Raw genomic sequence first — 15,665 nt, forward strand, 5'->3', positions numbered from 1 at the left:
TCATGGTAGCCATTTTGGCAGGTGTGACGTGGTATCTCACTGTGATTTTAATTTGTATCTCTCTGGTAGCTAGTAGTACTGAGCATCCTTTCATATTTCTCTGGGCCCTCTGTATGTCCTCCTTAAAATAGTGTCTATTCAGGTCCTTTGCCCATTTTGTAATTGGTTTGTTGTCTTCCTGGTGTTGAGTCATATGAGTTCTTTATATATTTTGGAGATTAAACCCTTGTCCGATGTATCATTGGCAAATATGTTCTCCAATACAATTGGTTCCCTTTTCATTTTAATGATGGTATCTTTAGCTGTGCAGAAGCTTTTTAATTTTATTCAGTCCCATTTGTTTATTTTTTCCCATTGTTTCCCTTGCCCTAGGGTATACTCATATATCAGCAAAAATATTGCTATGCAGCATATCTGAAATTTTACTGCTTATGTTTTCCTCTAGAATTATTATGGTATCATGACTTATATTTAAGTATTTTATCCATTTTGAATTTATTCTTGTGTATGGGACAGGTTGGTGGTCTAGTTTCATTTTTTTGCAAGTAGTAGTCCAGTTCTTCCAATATCATATATTGAAGAGCCTGTCTTTACTCCATTGTATGCTCCTGCCTCCTTTGTCAAATATCAGTTGACCATAATAACATAGGTTTATTACTGGCCTCTCTATTCTGTTCCGTTGATCTATGTATCTGTCTCATGTCAGTACCAGACTGTTTTAATTACAGAGGTCTTGCAATATAGTTTCATATCAGGTGTTGTGACCCAACTTGTTCTTTCTCAAGATTGCTGAGGCTATTTGGGGTCATTTTTGGTTCCATATAAATTTTTGAAATATTTGTTCTAGATATGTGAAATGCGCCACTAGTATTTTAATAGGAATTGCACTGTATCTGTAGATTGCTTTGGGTAGTATGGGCATTTTAATGATGTTAATTCTTCCAATCCATGAACACAGTATGTTCTTTATATTCTTGCATTTATTGGTATCTTCCCAAATTACTTTCTTCAGTGTCCTATAATTTTCCGAATACAGTTCGTTTACCTCCTTGGTTAGTTTTATTCCTTAGTACCTATTTTTCTTTTGTCACAATAGAAAATGGGACTATTTTCTTAGTTTCTCTTTCTTATAGTTCATTATCAGTGTAATGGAATGCCATTAATTTCTGAGTATTTATTTTGTATCCTGCTACTTTACCAAATAGATTTATTAGGTCTAGTAGTTATGGGTGGAATCTATAAGATTTTCTATGTACAGTATCATGTTATCTGTGAATAATGACAGTTTTACTTCCTCCTTCCCAATTTGGATGCCTTTTATTTTTTCTTCTTGTCTGATCACTATGGCTACAACCTCCAGTACTATGTTGAATAAAAGTGGTGAAAGCAGACATCTCTGTCTTGTTCCTGATCCTAGAGGAAACACTTTTATATTTTGCCTGTTGACTATGATGTTGGCTCTAGGTTGTTCGTATATGGCTTTTATTATGTTGAGGTATGAGCCTTGTATTCCCACTTTGCGGAGAGTTTTTATCATAGATGAATGTTAGATTTTATCAAATTTTTTTTTTCTGAATCTGTTGATATGATCATGTGAATTTTTCTTTTATTTTCTTTATGTGATGTATCACATTTATTGATTTGTGAATATTGTACCAACCTTGCATCCAGTGATAAATACCACTTGATCATGGTGTATGATCTTTTTAATGTATTGTTGGATGCAATTTGCTAGTATTTCATTGAGGATTTTAGCATCAATATCCATTAAGGATATTGGCTATAGTTTTCTTTCTGTTGTGTCTTTACTTGGTTTTGGAATTAGGATAATACTGGCCTTGTAAAAGCAGCTTGAAAGCCTTCCTTCTTCTTGAATATTTTGGAATAGTTTGAGAAGGGTAGTTGTTTGTTCTTCATTAAATCATTGGTAAAATTCACCTGTGAAGCCATGTGTTCCAGGACTTTTGTTTGGTGGGAATTGTTTTATTAGTGCTCCAATTTCATTAGTTTTTATCAGTCTATTCAAGTGTTCTGCTTCTTCCTGATTCCATCTGGGGAGATTGTATGATTCTAGAAATTTATCCATTTCACCTAGGTTGACCAAGTTTTTTTGTATATTGTTGTTCATATTATTTTCTTACAATCCTTTGCATTTTTCTGATACCCATTTTATTTCTCCTCTTTCATTTCTGATTTTATTAATGTGTTTCCTCTTTTTTTCTTGATGATTCTGATTAAAGGTTCTTCAATATTTTTTTTTCAATGAACCAACTCCTGGAGTCATTCATCTTTTGAATTGTTTTTCATCTCTATGTTATTTAATTCTGCTCTGATATTGATTATTTCCCTCCTTCTATTCCTTTTGGGCTTTGTTTGTTGTTGTTTTTCTAGTTCTTTCAAGTGTAGGATTAGATTACTTATTTGAAATATTTCTATTGTCTTGAGGTATGCCTTTAATGCTATAAACTTCCCTCTCAAGACTGCCTTTGGTGTGTCCCATAATTTTTTGGGTTGTTGTATGTTCATTTTCATTTGTTTCCAGATACCACTTGATTTCTTCCTTGATCTCATTGACTACCCATGCATTATTTAATGACATGCTATTTAGTCTCCATGTATTTGAATGATTTTGAAGGTTATGTTTTTACTAAGATTGATGTCTAGTTTCATGCTACTGTGATTGAAGAAAATGCTTAACATTATTTCAATTTTCTTGCATTTGTTAAGACTTCTTTTGTGTCCTACCATGTGGTCTGTCTTTGAAAATGATCAATGTGCACTTGAGAAGAATGTGAATTCTGATGCTTTGGTACAAAATGTTCCATAAAATATCAATTAAATTCCTTCAACCTAGTATGTCTTTTAAGGTCACTGTTTCCTTATTGGTTTTTTGTCTGGAAAATCTATCCAATCATGACAATGGACAATGAGGTGTTAAAATCCCTTACAATGACTGTATTGCTGTCAATCTCTTCCTTAAATTCCACCAAGATTTTCTTTATATATTTAGGTGCTCCTATATTGGACACATATATGTTTATAAGAGTTACATCCTCTTGTTGGATTGACCCCTTTAGAATTACATAGTGATGTTATTTGTCTCTTTGATAGCTTTTGTTTTCAAGTCTATATTGTCAGATATAAGTATTGGTACCATAGTTTTTCATCTCCATTTGCATAGGATATTTTTTCTGCCCTTTCACTGTCAGCCTCTGTAGATCTTTTGTTCTAAGGTGGGTCTTTTGTAGACAGCATATATATGGGTCAGGTGTTCTTATCCATTCAGCTACCCTATGTCTTTTGATTGGAGCATTTAATCCATTTACACTTAAGATTATTATTGATACTTTTTCATTGCCATTTTATTCCTTTATACTTATATTCCTCTCTCTATTACTTCTTCTTAAAGCAGCCCCTTTAACAGCTCTTGCAGTGGTGGTTGGTGTTAATGAACTCCTGTAGCCATTTTTTTTTTTTTTTTGCCTGGGAAGCTCTTTATTTGGCCTTCAATTTTAAGTGATAGCCTTGCTGAATAGAGTAGTATTGGTTGAATATCCTTTCTTTTTTATTACTTGAAATACCTCATACTAATCCCTTCTGGCCTGAAGTATTTCTGTTGAAAAATCAGCTGACAGTCTCATTGGAGGTCCCTTGTAGGTAACTGTTTGTTTCTCTCTTGTTAAGATTCTCTCTTTGTCTTTAAACTCTGTCATTTTAATTATGTGTCTTGGAGTAGACTTATTTGGGTTCATATTGATTGGGACTCTCTGCGCTTCCTGAACTTGTGTGAATTTTTCTTTCACAAGGCCATGGAAGTTTTCTGTCATTATTTCTTCAAACAAATTTTCTATCCCTTTGCTCACCTTCTCCTTATTCCTATGATATGGATATTGTTACATTTCATATTGTCCTAAAGTTCCCTTAAACCATCCTTGTTATTTTTAAGTTATTTTCTTCATGTTGCTTTGATTGGGTGTTTTTTTCTACCTCATCTTCCAAATTGCTGATTCAATCACCTGCTTCATCTAGCCTCCTTTTCATTCCTTTCTTCATTTCAGATATTACATTCTTCATTTCAACCTAGTTCTTATTCAAGATTTCTATGTCTTTTTTTTTCATGCTGATGTAGCTCCCACTAAGTTCCTTGTATTTCTCACTAAGGTCCATAAGTATCCTTTTATAATCCTTACTTTGAACTCTATGTCTGATAAATTGTTTGCCTCAATTTCAATGAGCTCTTTTTTGGGGGGGGAGATTCCTCCTTTTCTTTTCTTTGGGGGTTGTTTCATATTCTCCCCATTTTGGTTACTCTTTGTTTGTTTCTACATTATTAGATACATATGGTTTGATTCCCTGTTTTCATGGGGTGGCCTTATCTGGTAGGAGTCCTGTGGGACTCAGTGGTGTAGCTTTCTTGATATCCTGAGCTGGATGTTCTAGTAATGCCCCTTGTCATGTGGGATATCCTGTTGTATTTGGGTCTTGGTTGTTTTTGGCCAGTTTGTTGGTGGGTTTTCCCCTCCAGTTGGCTGACTGAGAAGTTCGACTCCCACCATATCATGTACACTGTTGTACCAATTGTGACAGAACAAAGCAAAACACCACAGAAAACAAAACCCACACAAGCAAAAATAAGCAAAAGCAATTATACAAGAGCAAAGAACAGAATAATAAAAGTGAAAAGAGAAACGGAATATTATAAGAAGAACAAGAATACAGTAAGATCAAAGGAAAGAAAAAATGATTATGAGAGGATAGAGGGCGGAGAAAGAATATGAGTAAGAAATAGAAACAGGGAATCACCAAAAAAGAACAAATAATAGAAAAAAAATAAAATTTGCCATGTTGCAAGAGAGGGCCAAAGGCTCCCCCTCTGCCATGGTGGGGAACTTGGCAGCATTAAATTGTAATAACCCAGAGTTCTGAGATTCCTTATTATGATGACTCAAGCAGAAATTAAACTATGTTCTTTGTTGCTGCAAGAGCATTTTGGGAAGATCGTGAAAAAAGGTGCAGTCCACCTAATCAGAACTGGCAGCAGCCAATAAGAGTAACTGTCCATGACACAGGAACATCACTGGATCAGGTGAAAAAAAATAGCCCTTTGTGTCCTCATCCAACATAACCTGGTGATATATCAAGGGCACAGATATGGTATGGTGGAATATGAAGCCCAGTGCAGCCAGGTGTTGCAGATGCTCAGGTATCCCCGTTACATGTATACTGCCAAAACACTGTACATGACACTGGAGAGCTGATTGTTGAGGAGTTGCTGTTGAATGGCAAAATGACAATGTCAGCTCTCGTGAAGAAAGTGGCAGACTGACTCACAGAAACTATGGAAGATGGCAATACCATGGACTATGCCGAGGTATCAAGCAAATTTGTGCAACTAGGAACACTTTGTACAGCGTTGCCTGTTGGTGCATGCCACTGAGAATTCAGACCATGGGCCACTGCCACCTGCCCCCACTCTTGTTATCAATGTAAAGGATATGTACCTGATTCCTAAACTGAGCTTGATAGGGAAAGGTAAAAGGAGGAGATCATTTGAGGATGATGCTACTGGCGAGCCCAAGGCCAAGAGACAAAAACATACCAGATAACAAACAACCCATTCCAGATGATGGAATTTATTGGCAGGCAAACCTTGACAGATTCCACCAGCACTTCTGAAACCAAGCCATTGTCAGCCCAGTTGCCAAAAGGATAGACCAGACCAGCAGCGAGATTGTGAGGACCATGCTTCAGATGAGTGAGATTACCACTCCCTCTAGCGCCCCCTACACCCAGCCATTGCCTTATAAGTTAAAAAAACAAATAAAATAAAATAAATAAGAAAATGAAGGAAGGAGACAAAATAGAGTAAGAAAAGGGAAGAATAGAATATGAGATTTGAAAAAAAGAAAAAATAAGAAAAAACTGAAGAAAAAGAAATATTATATAAAGCTATGCAAAAGAAAAAATAAGGAAAATGATGAAAAAAGAGCAAAGTGGAATTCATCACAGCAGAGTTTAATGCTTGCCTGCCGAGTTCTCCCTCTGGATACAACTCTGATGTTGTCTGAAGCTGGTGCAAGCTAATGTCGAATGCTGTCTAGTCTAGCTCTAGGCACCCTGTTCAAAGATTCAAGTGATCCACATATTGTGACTTTCTTTTGGGCTTTGCTGTGTCCAAGATGGGCTTCAGTGCTGTATAAATGTGGCTTTTTATCAGGACAGGGTTCAGGGGTGGGTGCACTAATGACTGAAGGCACTGCCTGAACTACCTTTACCTGCATCTGCCCGTGGTCCTGCCATTAGTCTCAGTCTAGCCGCTGATCATCTGTTTCTGAGAGGCCTCTTGGTGGAATAGAAGGATGGGGCTCCTGGATCTCTTGTGGGAAATAATGTTCAGACTTCAGGGAAGATGGTGGGTGTGTTCACAGGTCTGAGCCTGTCCCGGATTATTTCCCTGAACTCAGCTGGGCTAAGCCTCTGGTAGGATAGTGAGTGGGGCCTCCAGAGCTCTGAGTTTTGGTCTGCCAGAAACCAGCAGGGAGTTTCTATGCTGTCTGGTGAAGGGGAAGCACCAGTCTGGTTCTCAGGAAAGTGTATGGAATGGCCATGCCCTAAAGTCAGTCTTTAATAGCCCTGATTCCACCTATGTTGCTATCTCCTCAGCAGGGGATAAGATGCAGGTTGGGGATAAGAAAAAACAATTAAAATATATTTTTCAAAAAGATGCAGGGTGAAGCAAGCAGGATTCCAGAGGTTGTGACAAGTGTGATTCCAGAGGATGGAACTAGAAGGCTTCCACAGGCTGGGGTGAGCAGTTTCCCACAGGGTGGAGTAAATGTTTCTCCCCTGGGAGGAGCTTTCTATTTTCAAGAAAAATGGCTGCTGCGGTATGGTGTTGTATCCTAGCAACAGGAACCCAGCATCCATTCCATTCCCCCACACCTCTCCCCAAAGCCTCCCACTCCAGAATCTCCTTCTGCAATTGCAGACTGTGCTGCCCTCCTTTCACCCAATCTCAAGGTGGTTAGCTGGGAACATGAAATGTATGCATTGGCCCCTTAGAACAAAAGAAAGAAAAAGAAAAGAAAAATGGTGGCTTTGTCTCCAGCAGGCTCCGTCTACGTCTAGTGGGCAAAAAGAAAAACCCCATGGCCTTTCACTGCTGGATGCTGCATGGGAGGGTGATTCCAACACTGGCACTCAGTGCTCAGGAGCCCAGTCTGAGGTCCAGGCTTCACTCCTCTGCAAGTGAAGCTCCCATAGCTGTGCAGCCAGCTTGGCCCATTGCCACAAAAGCAGTGTTGGCCACTTTTGCATCCCTTCTCTGTCTACCAGTCTTGAGATGGTTTCTGTCCATCCTTTGTTAAGTACCTCCTCTTCAGGTAATGTTTAGTTGTTTATTTTGGGTGTATATTCCCCTCTTTATTTTTATTTGCAGCTTGGTTCTGGTAGGAGGTGCAAGATAAATCTATTCTGCCACAATCTTGCCACTCCTGCCACAGGAGTTTTCTGGCTATACCTTCCTGCTGTGGATCAGCACTGTCCCCAGAGAGTCAATTTAAGGAGTACTGACAAAGTGCTTTTCTTTTCAGTGTTTATCCACGGGAATGTCTAAGAGTAAAGCTTAGACAGGGCAATGCAATCTTAAATTCAATTGCTTTCATCAAATGCATACAGCGTATATGAGCATCATGGTGAGAGGATGGAAAGCTTTAATTAAACTTCCAAAAGATATCTCAGATCAAATTTTAGAATAATAAATATTAGCATTGTGAGTTAGGCTAGGTACTTAACCACTCTGAGTCTATTTCTGCTTTCTCAAAACAAAGTGAGGGGCGGAGGATAATATTTCATAGGGCTGTTGTAAAGATCAAATAAAATAATTCATGTAAATAATACAGCATGACTCACAGAATAGAAGAAAATATTTCCTAATTATGTATTTGATAAGGGTTTTTTTATCCAGAATATATAAAGAGTTCTTACAGGTCAGTGATTAAAAGATAAATAACCCAACTTAAAATGGGCAAAAGATCTTAATAGGCTTTTCTCCCTGGAAGATATACAAATGGCAGACAAGCATATTAACGATGTTTGATATCGTTGGTCATCAGGGAAATACAAACGAAAACCACAGATATGTACCACTCCATACCCACTAGGATTGCTAGAATCAAAACATAAGAAAACCATGTGGTATTGAATATGTAGAGAAATTAGAACCCTCATACACTGTTATTAGGAATACACAATAGTGCAGCTGCTTTGAAAAACTTTGGCAACTTCTGAAAAAGTAAAACAGAGTTACCATGTAACCCAGCAATTTCATTCCTATACATATTCCCAATACTAATGAAAATACATGTCCACACAAAAACTTGTTTGTGGATATTCATAGCAGCATTATTTATAATAGCCAAAAGTGGAAACAACCCAAATGACCATCAGCTGAAGGCATAAACAAAATGTGGCATATCCGTCAAGAATAATGAAGTGCTGATACATGCTACAACATGGATGAACTTTGAAAATACTATGATAAGAGAAAAAAGCCAGTAACAAAAGGCTACATACAAGGGAGGATAAAACAAAACAAAACCCAGAATTATCTTCTGGAGGATGGACCCATTGCAGTACAGGCTTCCCCCGCTAGGTGAGTGTTCTAGGAACCCATCTGTATCAGTGTACCAGCTGGCATTGTTGTAAGAGGCTGAATTCGGCTTCAGTGAATTTTTTGAAGACTCAACGTGTTTTCCCATCTCATAATGGGTGATTTACAAGCACACCTGCCCACATCTTGCTAGTGTTCAGCAGTTTTTGGCCAAAAATGGCATGACTGCTATGCCTCACCCTCCCTATTCACCCATCTTGCCCTGGAAAAAGTCCTCAAAGGGAATCGTTTTGCCAATGTGGAAGAGGTGAAACAAAAACTGGTAGAACCAATAAAAGGCATCAAAATCAATGTGTTCAAAAACTGTTTTGAGCAGTGGGAAAAATGTGTGGATAAGTGTATTGCCTCAAATGGAGAGTACTTTGAAGGTGGCTGAAGTTTAAACATGTAAGAATACATACACAGACATGCAAACAACTGTACTTGAACAATAAGATAACTTTTTTAAAAAGCATACACACCTTTTTTATAAATAAATTAGGGGTTTTTGAGTCACCCCAGTGTATATAATTTTATTCTTATGACATGTTTAGAACATGGTATTCCAAAGAGACAAGGTAAATTAATAGTTCCTTATGGCTGAGGGAAGAAGCCATGGGCACAGAGGAATGATAGCTAAAGGGTACAGAGGTTCCTTCTGAGGTGTGGAAAATGTTCTAAAATAGGCTGTGGTAATACATAGCCTATTAGTTGCACATATCTGTGAATATACTACAACACATTGAACTCTATACTTCAAATGTGTGAATTGTATGTTATGTGAATTATGTCTCGATAAAATCATTTTATTTTTTAATTTAATCTTTATTGTATTTTTCCCATTACCATTTAGGCCCCTTATATATACCACGTCCATGAGTCTTTTATCCTTTTTGCTCAATCCCTCCATCCCCTAACCTCTCCCCCCCCCACTAGTTGTCATCTGCTCTCCATCTGTGAGTGTGTCTCTGTTTTGCTTGTTAGTTCATTAGATTCCACATATGAGTGAAATCATGTGGTATTTGTCTTTCTCTAACTGGCTTATTTCACCTGGCATAATGTTTTCCAGGTCCAATCATTCTGTTCCAAATAGTAAAATTTTCTTCTTTTTTATGGCCAAGTAGTATTCCATTGTGTAAATGTCCCATAGTTGTTGTATCCACTCATCTACTGATGGACACTTGGGCTGCTTCCATATCTTGGTGATTGTAAACAACATTGCAATGAACATAGGGTGCTTATGTTCTTTCAACTTAGTATTTTGTGTTTAAAAAACCCATGTGGGCCCTGACTGGTGTGGCTCAGTGGATTAAGTGCCAGCCTGCAAACTGAAAGGTTGCTGGTTCGATTCCCAGTCAGGGCACACGCCTGGGTTGCATGCCAGGTTCCCCTGTCGCACCACTGTTTCTCTCCCTCTCTTTCTCCTTCCTTTCCTCTCTTTCAACAAATAAATAAAATTTTTAATAATCTTATGTGGTAAGCAGAAGAAAAAAGAAAAATGCACCACATTACATGGAACCCAGTAAGTGCTCATTAAGTGGCAGCTGTTATTATATTATCATTATTCTAATACCATCATTCACTATATTCCTCTGACAAATTTAGTTTATTCAGTGCAAAATCAATCCACGACAAATTTAAACTACTAGAAAGAAATTAAATGTGGCCAATAAATCCTAATGATTAAGAGAATAATCTTTGGAACCAGACAACTATGGATTTACCATCACTCACGTATGACCTTGAGCATATTAATGTCTTTGTTTCCTTGTCTGTACAATGGAGGTAATAGTAACACCCAGCTCATATAAATATTGTTAAGAGTGAATACACTAAAGTATGTGCTAAAGGAAAACTGCAACATAGTAGTTCTCAGCAAAAACGATATCTTCCTTTCTCAAGCCAATTTCCCACATGTTCTAATCTCCCCAAAAGCTCTTTTCAATTTTATATGCTTAAAATGTTTATTTTAAATGTCAAACTTTTTCTGGAATTAAAAAGCTTCCAATAATGGTTCACTACTTCAATATTTCCAGCTGTCAAAACCTCAATTATTTCAAAGTCTACATTCTTATTCTCATTGTCTTCTACTGATAACTTGTTGATGGGTAAAGTCACTGATGCTGGTTGAGTTAGTACGTATTCTTCACTTTAACCAGCCAGCTGTATCTTTGCCTTTCTCTTGGCTACTTGTAAGAAAATCACTCATTGAAAAGTCAATGAAATAAATGTGACTCAATTAATATGGCTATCAACATTAGAAATGGAAACTACTACCAGCTAATTCAAGATTGTGCTATTGTGAAGTCTTCCACTCCTAAGAGTTTTTTTTCTCAAGTTTACTGAAAATCAGTGACCTTATATAACTAAAGAAAAAAATAAGACCTTAAGGAATATGTCAAGATGTGCTTGGAAATCAATACATAGTTACTTTGAACAAAAAGAAAAGAACACGAAACCTCCACAAAAACCCTGCCGGAACAAATCATGTTCTTCATTCCAGGTATTAAAGAGAAGAACAATTTTGTCACAACTATATATCATCCATCCAGATGTGCGCCTTTTTTCCCCAATCTGTGAAACCTGAAAATTTCATCCTATAAACTACAAACACACTCAGTGAATTTAAAGATAGCCATATGTACTTTTGCAATCAAGCTTAAGTTATATACTAGAATGGAATAAAATACATTTGTATACCTTACAACTTTATTCAGAAATTCAGCATAGGAATTGGCTATAAAATTCTCAGATTTCCTATATTGCTTCCAAGTTGTATGTTGGCTCTTGGATTTTAACTGTTTTATACTCACAGAAACATTTACAAAAGCAAAACACATTTCAGGCAGTTTTAGGGAAACCTCTCTCCTGCGGCAAGTCTCTATACTGGGAATGGCACATGCCAAGCTCCTTACTTGTTTGCCAAGGTGTATGCACGTGCCAAGCCAGTGTGGGAATGTAAACCCTCAGAAGAAATGTCCTGAAGCTGCTTCTGAGAGCAAGTGGACCTGAAGGTCATAGAGATTACTCCTGAGAGGAAGATCTTTTCAAAGTTTCACTCTGACCTACACAAGTTAACAGCATTGTTTCTTCCCAGTCTTCCTGTACCCAGTTTTAATTCATTGGGCCACATTCGCAGCCTCAGATTTACTCCATTCTCTCCTTGGCTTTACCTCCTCTGAAATGCCTCTGTCCACTCTTTTTACTGGGCCATGCCAATGTCACTGACATGCAGGTGGTTTCTCTCTCAAAGTCCTCAAGGTCACTTCATCTTGCCTCACCATTATGCCATCACCTTGAACGCTTTATTTATGTTAATAGGTAATGTCACGAGAGCTAACATTTATTGAGCCTTTACCATGCTCAAAACACTATTCTAAGCACATGCATTACCTTAATTGATCCTCCCCACAATCTGAAGTAGAGTTTATTATTAGCTCCCTTTTACCAAGGAAACTGAAGTTCAGAAACGATAAACGAAGATGGCGCCCAAGGTGAAGAAGGAAGCCCCTGCCCCTCCCAAAGCCAAATCCAATGCAAAGGCTTTGAAGGCAAAGAAAGCAGTGCTGAAAGGTGACCACAGCCACAAACAAAAGAAGATCCGCACATCACCCCCCTTCCAGAGGCCTAAGACACTGCGGCTCTGAAGGCAGCCTAAGTATCCTCAGAAGAGCACCCCCAGGAGAAACAAGCTCGACCACTATACCATCATCACGTTCCCCCTGACTACTGAGCCTGATGTGAAGAAGATAGAAGACAACAACACACTTGTGTTCACTGTGGAGGTCAAGGCCAACCAGCACCAGATCAAACAGGCTGTGAGGAAGCTCTATGACACTGACGTGGCCAAGGTCAACACCCTGATCAGGCCTGACGGGGAGAAGAAGGCATATGTTCGACTGGCTCCAGACTAGGATGCTTTGGATGCTGCCAGCAGAATTGGGATCCTCTAAACTGAGTCCAGCTGGCTAATTCTCAATATAAAAATTTTATACACAAAAAAAGAAAGGATATATGTTTATAGCATATATGGTACATGTTGTTTGTCCAAGTACACAGAATTGGAAGTAGCAGAGTTGGTGTTTGGAGTCAGATTTTATTATTCAACATGTTATACAATACTGTCTCATTCATCTTTCATGTTTTGTCCAATTTTAGATGGAAAACACAGTATCTTATTTTAATTACATTTATTGATTTCTACTGCAGCAGCAACAAACTGCTTCATGAAACATGAGACATAAGATAGATTGCATATGTCTTCTTTGATTTGCTCTATTTTTAAAATCAAATCAAATCTAGAAAATTAGAGATTAGAGTTTAGGGGAAATAAAGAAGATATTACTGGGTAGTGTGCCTGATAAATTAATAGCATGGCTTGTCTCGCCATGCTATGAATTTGATGGGATTTTTCAGGAACTGTTGCTATAGGAGGCTGTAGAGGTCTCCTTCTCAATGATGATTCTCAGCGCTGAGCCCTCCCACCGCCACCACTGCTCTCCAAACCGCAGTACCAAGCATCCCGCCTCCGCCACAGTCACTGATATCCATGGCCCTGCCACCTCAAAGCACCAGTGTATTTGAAAACTGCAGTGCTCTTCCTGCAGGAAAATACAAAGTACAAAGTGAAGTCAGTCAAGTCTTTTTCCCTAGTCTGAAAGAGTTAACCTTCCTTTTGAGCTCTCCAAACTATACAGCTCCCAAACCTCCCCCTTGGGGTTGGTTAGACTAATCTTAATTATTTTTTAGGACTAGACTAGAGGTTGTAAACTTTGCTTCTATGAGCCAAATGTAGACACTCCAGTCAAACTATAGTTCTACAAGCCAAATGAAGATGCCGCTTTGAAAGCCTTCACATTGTTCTTCTTTATTTGAACATTAGTTTCCAACAACGAAAAATTGGGAGCTGTATTGTAAAATTGTCCTCTCTCTGTCCCCAAAGTTCTGGCAACACTAGTGCACATTCCTTGCAAGACAACACCTCCTGAATCCAACAGTAACTCGTCTATTTAGATGCACCGTGAATACTAGTTCACCTCCTGGCTGCTTCACTTTCTTAGAGGAACTGCCTGAACTCTACAGGTATTTGAGTTTGTGACTTTGAATCTAGGATTTGTAAACAAAAATCTGTTTAGGGTTGACTTTAGAACACCTGGAACTTCTGATTTTATTTTTGCAGGGGGGCTGCTTACTGGAACATAAAAGAGCTGTTAACATACCCGGACCCAAGAATAAGTCCACGTGTTAGGAGCAAAGTCCTGACTGGCACTCCTGGGATTAGTAGACACAATATCTGACACATAGCAAGTGCTCCGTAAATATTTTCTGAACGTATGGAAACCTTTGTCTTTCTTTTCATTAGTGTCAAATGCGATGAGAATAAAAATATACCAAGTAATTTTTCAGTAATTAATCCAGTAAGCACCAGTAAAATTAGGACCTTTTTTCTGAAGTTAATTGATCATACATGTCTCCTCTGGGAGTTACCTAACCAAATCTTTGCCCATTTTCCTATTGAGACATTTATATTTTTCTTATTGTTTTTGAAAAGGGTTAGGGTCACTTCGCATATTAATTTCTGTATCCCTTTTTTCTGGTCATTCACCTTTTCATTTTATCTGTGCTTTTATATAAATCACTTTAATTATTTTAATGCAGGAAGAGTACTGCAGTTTTGAAACACAATCCATGATGATGATGATGACAATCATAATATTGATAAATCTGCATCCCTGTATTATTCTCACTACACTGTGGGCAACGGTAATGATACAACAATCTAAGTAGCCGGCTGCTGGGATTACACTGATTACTGGTGAAAGTACTTAGCAAACAAAGAAACTAAATTTCTGCCTCCTCCCAGTTCAAGATTCCTTACAGAGAAAGAAAAGGTCAAGGAAAAAAAAGGATAGAACAGGTGACACCATATATATTTCTATCCACAAAATTTCTATGCTACCTTAAACCAAATCGATGAAAGGAGAGACAAGGAGACAGTGCCCAGAATCTCCTCCTGGCATCGGCAGACTCAAGCTAACTCTTGTATAAAAAATACCAAATGTGTTCCTGATGGACTCATCGCTTTGTCAATGGCGTAAATCCTCCCAAAATCCCTTCCAATATCTTTCCCCTAAGCAAAATCAACATCGCCAAGTGCTGTTTTGCTTTTTAATCATTCTTTACTTCCAGGACTAGCAAATTTTTCTATAAAGGAATGGATAGTAAATAGTTTTGTTTTCTCTTCCTCTTCTTCTATCTTGTCCTTCTACTCCTTTTGTTTTTTTTAAATGTTTTAAATTGTTGTTCAACTACAGCTGTCCCCATTTTCCCTCCTACCACTCTCCCCCACCCCACCCACCTCCACCTTCCACTCAACCCTCCCACCCCAGTTGTCTTGTTCTTCTTCACCTTTTTTCATTTTGTAACAACATTAGCTTAGTTGATCAATATTCTATTATATATAATTTTCTTTATTTTCTGTCAATGGACACAGGTTGTTTCCACATCTTGGCTACTGTGAATAACGCTGCAATGGACATGGGAGTGTGGATATCACTTCAAGGTACTGATTTCATTTCCTTTGGAAAAACACCCAGAGGTGGGTTTGCTGAGTCATATGGTAGTTCCATTTGTCAGTCTTTGAGGAGCCTCCGTACTGTTTTCCGTAGTGGCGGTGTTGGTTTGCAGTCTCAGTTAACAGTGTACAAGCATTCCCTTTTCTCCACATCCTCGCCAACATTTGTTATCTTTATTTTTTTTGATAATAGTCATTCTAACAGTTTTTTTGTTTTTAAGAGCATTTTATTTTTTTGAAATATTATATTTTACTTTATTTTTCAAACATTTTTATTGCTGTTCAAGTGCAGTTGTCTGCCTTCTTCCCCCACCCCACCACCCCACCCCTCCCCACCTCCCTCCTGTTTCTGCCCCCCCTTGTTATTGTCCATGTGTCCTTTATAATCATTCTAACAGTTGTTACATGTATCACATCGTAGTTTTCATTTGCATTTCCCTG

General features: G+C 38.1%; 2 pseudogenes; both read left to right on the top strand.

The window, feature by feature from the left end:
* The first annotated feature begins 4,940 nt into the window (after window positions 1–4,940).
* Window positions 4,941–5,829, top strand: LOC112300004 (DNA-directed RNA polymerase III subunit RPC3 pseudogene; annotated as a pseudogene).
* Window positions 5,830–12,067: 6,238 nt separating this feature from the next.
* LOC112299980 (large ribosomal subunit protein uL23 pseudogene) lies at window positions 12,068–12,603 on the top strand (annotated as a pseudogene).
* The last annotated feature ends 3,062 nt before the right edge of the window (window positions 12,604–15,665 follow it).

This window comes from Desmodus rotundus, chromosome X, assembly GCF_022682495.2.
Source record: "Desmodus rotundus isolate HL8 chromosome X, HLdesRot8A.1, whole genome shotgun sequence".
Taxonomy (NCBI): Eukaryota; Metazoa; Chordata; class Mammalia; order Chiroptera; family Phyllostomidae; genus Desmodus; species Desmodus rotundus.